This window comes from Sceloporus occidentalis, unplaced genomic scaffold (assembly GCF_023333645.1).
Source record: "Sceloporus occidentalis isolate IW3139 unplaced genomic scaffold, rSceOcc1.0.p SCAF_525, whole genome shotgun sequence".
NCBI lineage: Eukaryota > Metazoa > Chordata > Lepidosauria > Squamata > Phrynosomatidae > Sceloporus > Sceloporus occidentalis.
The window spans coordinates 77898-85069 of record NW_028317505.1 but is presented as its reverse complement, the minus strand read 5'-3'; positions in this window follow the sequence as shown (position 1 = coordinate 85069).

Sequence of the window (7172 nt, the reverse complement as noted above, 5' to 3'; positions counted from 1 at the left end):
CAATCCAAGAAACATGGAAGACCACATATGACTCATTTCTGCATCTGATCTTATTCTACATGTATATAAACAATTCCCTGCTCTACCATCAAATCCACTGGGTGACCTTGGGCAAGTCCCATGCTCTTGGCCTCAGGAAAAGGCACAAACCTGCTCTGAACAAATTATGCTAAGAAAACCCCATGCTAGGTTTTCCTTAGGGTTACCATAAGTCAGAAATGACTTGAAGGCACACAGCAGCAGCATCAACAGCAGCAGCTACGACAACATCAAACTATATTATGATTTAGCATGCAGGAGTAGCTTTATAGATTGTCTTTTTTGCCATTTGTGATTATTCTTCTGCTTGGCGGTCACCCATTTAATCTAGCAATTACACTCATCATTCTGTTTTTGCAGAATTTTTCTCTAATTTGTATTGTAAATGAGGCAAGAGAAGCAAGTCTGTCTGAAGAAATTTCCACAACCTTTCCTGTTTCTTTGGTCTGTGGGTGGAGACATCCTCACAGTGATATACAGATATTTCACTGGCAAGTGTAAAGAGAATATGATGAAATTAATGTCATTTCATGAATGAGTGTTTCATTTGGTGCAGGGACCAGTGAATTAAATTGTAACTGCCAAGCCAACTCCTGTGCAAGTGAGCTACAAATGTTAAGAAGCCAACCATGAAATCTTTTAACTTGTAACTTCAAAGTTTAGTAGTATGTAAACTTTACATGCTCCCAACAAGTTGGCAAGCCACCAATATCAGAACCAAGGGATATTAAACTGTATACAAGATCTGGAAGCATTAAGAACAGATATGTTATTTAAAAACCAAAATCACTGATCTAGGCCAGTGACATTTTAAACCATATTTGACAAGTTATTTGCAGAGCAGAATACAGAGTTAAGACAGCTATAGTTGCCTTAGTGGATGATTATTACCTAAGCATTGATGTGGGGGTATGTCTCTGCTTGTGCTTTTGGACTTCTCAGCAGCATTTGATACCAGCAACCAAGATATCCTTCTGGAATACCTGAAGGATTTGGGAACCAGAGACACTGTGCTTCAGTGGTTCTGGTCGTATCTCTCAAGCAGGTTCTAGGTGGTGGTGCTTGGGGATAGCTGTTCCTCATAGCATAAGCTCCTATTCTTTCCGCAATGTTGTTTAACATCTTCATAAACCCATTGGGAGAGATCATCCACAGGTATAGGCAGGATGCTGTCAGCATGCAGATGACACCCAAATATATTTCTCTATGTCTTCATTAACAGCATCAGTCAAGGTTTGTAATAGTGTCTTCTCTAGATAGGGGACACTGAGGATAGTGTCTCCGAATGAATGCCTAGAAGAGGCTATAGGCTGGATGAGGAAAAACAAACTGAAACTGAATCCAGATAGACAGAGGTGCTTACTGTCAGGGGTCCTGACCTGGATGGGATTACACTTCTCTTGCAAGACTGTGTTTGCAGCTGATGGTGATCCTGAATTTGTCCCTCCAAATGTCAGTCCAGATAGATGTGACAGTGCTTGCTATTGTCTTCATCTGTTATGCCACCTGTACCCTTTCTTAGAATTGGAGGACCTAAAGATGGTAGTGCACATGTTGGTAACCTCAAGGCTGGGCTTCTGCAATGTGCTGTACATTGGGCTACCTCTGTACCAAGTTTGCAAGCTTCAGTCCATTCAAAATATGGCAGTTAGATTAGTTATGGGTATATATAGGAGTGACCATATTACACCAATATGAAAATCACTCCATTGGCTGCCAATTAGTTTCCAGGAAAAGTACAAAGTGTTGGTTATTACTTTTAAAGCCTTACATGGTTTGGATCCAGGTTGCCTTCTCCCAAATAATCCACCTTGTATACTCAGGTCCTCTGGGAGACATCTATTTCTGTCAGCCAAAACTAGAATGACTGTAACCCAGAGGACATTTTCTTTGGCTTCCTCCATAATGTGGAATGAGCTGCTGGAAGAGATTTGTCAGCTCAAGGTGCTATCTGAGTTTAAATAATCCATAATGACCAATCTCTTCCAGCAGGACTATCCAGATTATTGTTAATTTATTGTTTTTAAAGTGTTTATTGGTGGATTAATGTGTATTGATTCTATATGCTCTTTTATCTGTTGTTATGTGATGTCTTATGTTATTTACTGTTGTTCCTTGCCTCAATCTGTTGGGACAGGTGGATAAGGAAAAAGAAGAAGTTAGGTTTAAAAATTAATTCAAATGTGGAAATTAATTTTTAAACAAACCATGAGATGTGTATATAGGATATAGGTATTGTCCCCCTTTGTAAGAGATTTTGTTACTGGTTGCTTTTGTTACTGGTAAATTGCTTTTTAAATACTTTTAACTGCTTTTCGTAGATGGCATTTCCCAGATGAGTTGGGATACATATTCTAAACAATGAGTGGGAATGGTGGAGTTTGTCATGCAATGCATCTAGAAACTGAGTTTGGCAAAGACTGTCCCGTAGCATAGGATTGAACAATCCATTTCATTTAGGTTTCTGTCACTGATGTGTCTCTTTTTTCCATCCCTAGTCACCCACAACATTGTTCACTCCTTCTTCAGACTCCATGGATCATTTGTCCAGATTGGGAAAGATGAATAAAGAATAATGTGTTCATTCCAGTTAGAGGACACTGAAGTGCGGCAGTAAGTGGCTACAAAGATCAGTCCTTGTGAATCAGTAGTGAACTCTTAATTCTCAGAAATATTTTGAGTGCTTCTGAGTATACGTCAAGCATTTTACTTCGCTACTGAAGATCTGCATCCATGCTACCTCAGGACCATGGTTCAAAGTTCAGTCCCTGCCATCTCTAGTTTCTAGCCTTCTCAAGGATCTCCAACCATCTTCTTGAGATCACCCCATGCAGTGAATAATAAAGGAAAAACTCTTATTCATTGCCCTGCAGGAACAGTGAGGGCTGTTAACCACTCTGTTGAGGAAAAAATGAAACAAGCTAGTACATAAGTAGTCAAAATTTGACAATTTGTTTTCAAGCATTGATTAATAAAGATTCATTGAGGGGATTGGGGGGAAAATAGTACCTCACTGTTTAATTATTTAGAGCTGTGGTTAAGAGCCAGTTTGGTGTAGTGGTTTCAGGACTGGACTAAGGCTCTGGAGACCAGGGTTCAAATTCCTGTTGGCCACAAAGACCCACTGGGTGACTTGAGCAAGTCACACTCTTTCACCCTCAGAGGACAGCAATGGCAAAAACCCCTCTGAAGAAACTTGCCAAGAAAACCCTGTGATAGGGTCATCATAAGCCAGACAAGACTTGCAGGCACACAACACACACACGTTTACATAAGCAACTATCCATTTGTGGATCAATGACAACAAATACTATGCACTATGAGCCCTGTGAAAAACCACATCTCATATATAACTCCCTTTTTACTGCAGTTCACTTTTAAATTCCCTTTTTAAAAAAAAATCTCCAACTGTCCCAATTTGGCAGGAAAAGTCCTGATTAATAATCTCTTGTCCCACATTTTCAGCTTCTTTAATAATAAATAATAATAAAAACTTTATTTCTAGCCCGCCTTTCCAAAGATCAAGGCGGGTTACAGCACTTAGACCATCCAACAGTACAATCAACAAAATACAATAAAAAAGAATAAAATATCTTTTATTCTTTCTCTTCCTTCTACTTTTTCTTATTGTTCTCAGCTTACTTCAGTTACTGTAAATGGAGTTCAAAGTGCAAAAATACAGTGGGATTTGTTTCCATGATCCCCAGTGAATAACAAAATCCATGGATGCTCAAGTCCCATTAAGCATAATGACAGAACAAAATGTTGTTCCTTGTATAAAATGGAAAATCAAGGTTTGCTATTTGGAATTTATACTTTTTAAAAAATATATATTTTCAAGCAGTGGATCTGTGGATAAGGCGGGCTGCCTGCAATTTGCATTCAAGTACCTTAGCGGGGGCAAGAGGAAGGGTGGACTTTTGTCTTTCCCAGTAGGCTAAAGCAAAAGCAGACTTGTGCATCTTCTCCTAACTTGTGTGTTCTTCCTCATTAATACCTTTTTCCATCTTGATGGCACTCTGATTTTCTTGGCCACATGTTTTCCAGTTTTCAATTATGAAATATTGGACGCCATGTGGTATGCATAAAGAACTGGGCTGCGGGGCTGGGGAGTCCAGGGTAATGCTACTAACACTACCATCAGAGTGGAAATGCTGGTGTCCTCACTCCTTCAGCACTGATTCATGGTCTGCCAAAGGGAGCACACTTCCACACAGTTGTACCATAGTTTGAAGAAAGGTTACGTTTCTGGATTACAGCTCCCAGAGACTATTAGCGGTCATAGCGAGGATTCAGGGAGTCATGGAGCTAAATGGCATCAGGATAGAGTGGGGGCTTGTTGACAACTTGCTGCATGCCCCAACTTTGCCTCAATGCTGGTGTTGCGCCATCCACCAGACTGCATGGTGGATGGCATCACATCATTTGTTTGGTGCAGCGTTTAGACACACTGTGCCAAAGAAACCCAGAAAAACCAGTGCTGCAGTGGCAAGGGCTAAAAAGGAATAGAATTTTGCCGGTCTTTTTAGAGCCGGCAAAGTGCCGAATCGGCCCACGGTGTGTGGTTGCTGCATGCCCAATTCAGCTCCAAAAGGGATGGCGTCAAGCCTCTGTTTCGTGGCTGTCTGTTTTGCCCCATAGCCTCCAAAAGTAACTTTTTATAATTCTGGTGCTGTGTGCAAACAAGTTCCTCTTTGTGAAAAGATAGTAAGAAGAAAATGATTTCCAGGTCATTTTTGCCTTTCCCAGTACATTCAGGCAAAAGCAAACTGTTGCAGCCTCTCCTAGCTTGTCTATTCTTCCTCGCTAATAGCCTTTTCCATCTTGACCACACTGTGATGTTGGTTGGCCATATGGGTCCTATTTTTCATTCATGAAATATTGAAGTATGTGTAATGACCCCAAAGAGAGAAACAAACATTTCAGAAAATGAAAACAAAATGCCAAAGAATTAAAAAAACAAAACAAAAACAAGACAGAGACAGAGAAACAAAACAAAAATAGCCAGAATCCACTCATCAGATATTGCACTGAAATGATTTCAAAATATACAGCATCTGTTTAATGTTTAAAGCAAAAGAAAGTGGGAAAGTAACTGAGCATGAGATAGCTTTCAATAAATAATCATGGAATAAATAGGTAAATACGCATGGGAGCACTGTAAATGCACGAGTAGTTTGGTGCCAATAAAATGTGAAGGATAAAAATAAAATACAATATAGCTACAAAAGTATTTGTATAAATCATGGAAATGTACAGGAAAGAGAGAGCAAGCCTGCCTGCTCTGTGTACATTCCAAACTAGGTAATGCAAAGAACATAAAACCAGCATCAAAGAATGCATCAAGAAAGTGTGAAACAACCGGCACGACCAAACCACCATGCTTCTAGAGGTGACATTTTACAAATTTTATGATTTTAACTGCAAATGGGCAATGCACGGTTACCATATAATAAAACCGGGATCAATGATCATTTTAAAATCTGGATTTTCAATTCCTTTAACCATCTTCAGTAATTGAAATCATTGCTTTCTGCATGTGGATTTCATAGCACACTTCAGCATACACACAGCATGCCAGTTTAACCATTCATTTCAGTGGCAGAAATCAATCTGTGCATACAAAGAAATGGTGAAGTGGACTAGCTTCCTCCATTGAAGCCAATGGGGATAATTGTGGTGAGGGAGAAGAATAAGGGAAAACATGATAACTATCCTCTAACATTGGAAAAGCTGCCATCCGAATGTGAGAGTTGGTTTGACTGTTGTTCCTAGAGTTAGGACTAGAACTATTAGATGGAAGTAGCAGGGTCCTGATAAGAGCTGTTCAGTGCTAGAACATATTGCCTTAGCAGCGGTGGGATGTTCTTTGTTGTTGTATTAATGCAGAGGCTGGCCTGCTAATGGTTAGGAATGCTATAGCTGTGTCCTGTACTGCAAAGCCTACACTGAGCCCAGGGCTGAACTAAATGACTGCCGAGATTTCATACAACATTATAATTTTATATGCATGCTGACACCCTGAATATGGAATAGATTTCTGGACTGCAACAAATCTGTCTATTCATGCTTTTGTAACTGTTAGTATAGTCCATTAGACAGAGAGTTTAAGTTCAACGTAGGAGACCTCAATTCCAGGACCATCTCTGCCATAGAAATATGGGTTTTTAGTAAGTCACTCTCAATCTTAGTTCTTTTGTATATTCAAGGAAAAGACCAACTATTCTTTGGCTGCACTGTTCAGATGTTTGGAATTTGGAGCTAACATTCTCTTATTTCCTAACTATGGAGAAGCTATAGTTCTTCCTATTCAGAGAAGAGGCATGATGATTTTCTAGACTGTTTGAAAGACCACATCTCCCAATATTTCTGAGTTTGAAAATTCTCTGGAGAGGGTTTTCTGTCCTGCCACTGACATCCACACATTAGGTGAAAACATGGGAGAGCCTTCTTAGTGGATGTTCCCATGGGAGGTTCAGTTGGCCCCCAAGTTTGGAAACCACTGAATTAAATAACACCAAGTTCCCAATGCAATAAAGCAACCCAATGCTTCAAGTACCATCAAATGCCTGGGAGTAGAAAAAAGCCTTGACCTGCCACCAAAGATGACAAAGTCAGTTCCTGGCTGGTGTCAGCTCTTCTTAAAAGAGTAGATCAGGATATTTTTAAATTCAAGCGAGCTTGTGTCAGGGTTTCAGGCAGATATACAAGGGTGAGCCTGCTGTCTGAGCCTATGTTGGAAATCTCCATCTCACATCCTTATCTGTAAAATGGAGGAAAGATGGCTTACACCATAGTTATAAAGGCAAGCTCAGCCCAGGTTGCAAAGCAAGCTCTTGCCAATTCATAATTATAAAGAACTTTACATGTACATAAAACTTCGAAATTTTGCTCACTATTTTGTAACATTAGGGTTAGTAACTTAAAGCAGTTACTTTGAACAGATGATGACAGTGTTCTGCTCTATTCTCTGGCTAATGAACCAGTGTGTTCTCTCAAAGAATAATGCCCTACTATAGGTTATGAATGATAAGGAATTAATCAGAAAATCAGGCAGAGTGGCAGCTATAACCTAATAAAAGAAGTAGTTTAGTCTGTAATTGGGCTTACAGGATGGCAAGAAATCTTATGAT